The following is a 1,377-nucleotide window of genomic DNA, read 5'->3' on the forward strand; positions in this document are numbered from 1 at the left end:
GAAAACAGAATAAAGAGGGATTACAGGACCCAGGCAAAAAGTCTGGCCAGCAAGTAGAGGGCACTAGTGCAAAGCGAAGAATTTCTGTTCAGAGGGTTTCTGAGTAGTGGATGTAACTGCTCTTGGTATGAAGAATGAGAAACCCAGGAAGGATGAAGGCTCCTTGGGGTGGGGTAGAGGATTAATACCACACCTTTTTATAAAGAAAGACTCAATCTTGCTTATATCCTCACATTTATCCTGTAGAGATTGCTCAGAATATAATCTGCTTCCTGACCTCAACAGATTATTATGCACAATATAGATGCAGAAATATTCAGGAGGAAATATATATGTAGTTAAAGATAATAATTATACAAAATGTTACATGTTATAATATATAATTATGTATATAATGATCAGAAGATATAAATATATTAAATACATTATTATGCATATGTATTTTTATGTAATTGATAACTATAACTATAGTATGCTTTGTGGCACTAAGTTTGGCAAACATCTTATGCATTTGAATACTGTTATATAAAAGCCTGTTAAAGTTAACAGTATGAATGTCCTTGAGTGATCTTCCTTCCACCTATCCAGATGTTTTACAACCTTGTTTTAAAATACCACTCTTCTATACCACTCTCTTGGCAAGATGTAATTTCTGCCCTCAACAAGATTAGAAAATAATAAACCCATCTGATTTTGCTTAATATTAAATTACTATTACATATCTTTGCTTGATAATGAAATTAAATTAAAATTTAGAATTTTAATTTGGGGAGTAATATTCTCTGGGGAAGAGAAATCTTTAGGATTTACCAAGTAATTTACTTACTAAAATATTTACTAGATCAAATAAATATTCACATCTTAAAATAGTTGAACATCGTGTTCTATAATATAAAAGATAAATAACTATATTAATATAAAATACATCAATGATACATTATTTTAATGTACTGTCAATACAATGTTTATATTATTTTGCTTTTGTAACAAAGATAGTTTTTCAGGCCAAATCTCTTTTCTTAAAAAATATTAACTGCTTCATGATAATAGGAAGAATGCATCCTCATTAACAAAAGCCACCAGTAACCTATTTATTTTTTTTCTAATGTGTAGGATCATTTGGACTTAAAACATTCCAAGCACTTTAATGAAGTGACAAGATATCTTCATTTTACAGAAACTTAATTAATTTCATACCTTAAGCTGCTAAACTTATAATCCTATCTTGCAATAGACTTTCACTTAATTTTTTAAAAGTTCTAGAAAACAAGATGTTGGGCTATGGAACAAAAAAAACCTGAATGTAATATGGTGTTTACTGGAATATATATATATATATATATATATATATATATATATATATATATATATATATAT

The sequence above is a fragment of the Marmota marmota genome, unplaced genomic scaffold, assembly GCF_001458135.2.
Source record: "Marmota marmota marmota unplaced genomic scaffold, marMar, whole genome shotgun sequence".
NCBI classification, from domain to species: Eukaryota; Metazoa; Chordata; class Mammalia; order Rodentia; family Sciuridae; genus Marmota; species Marmota marmota.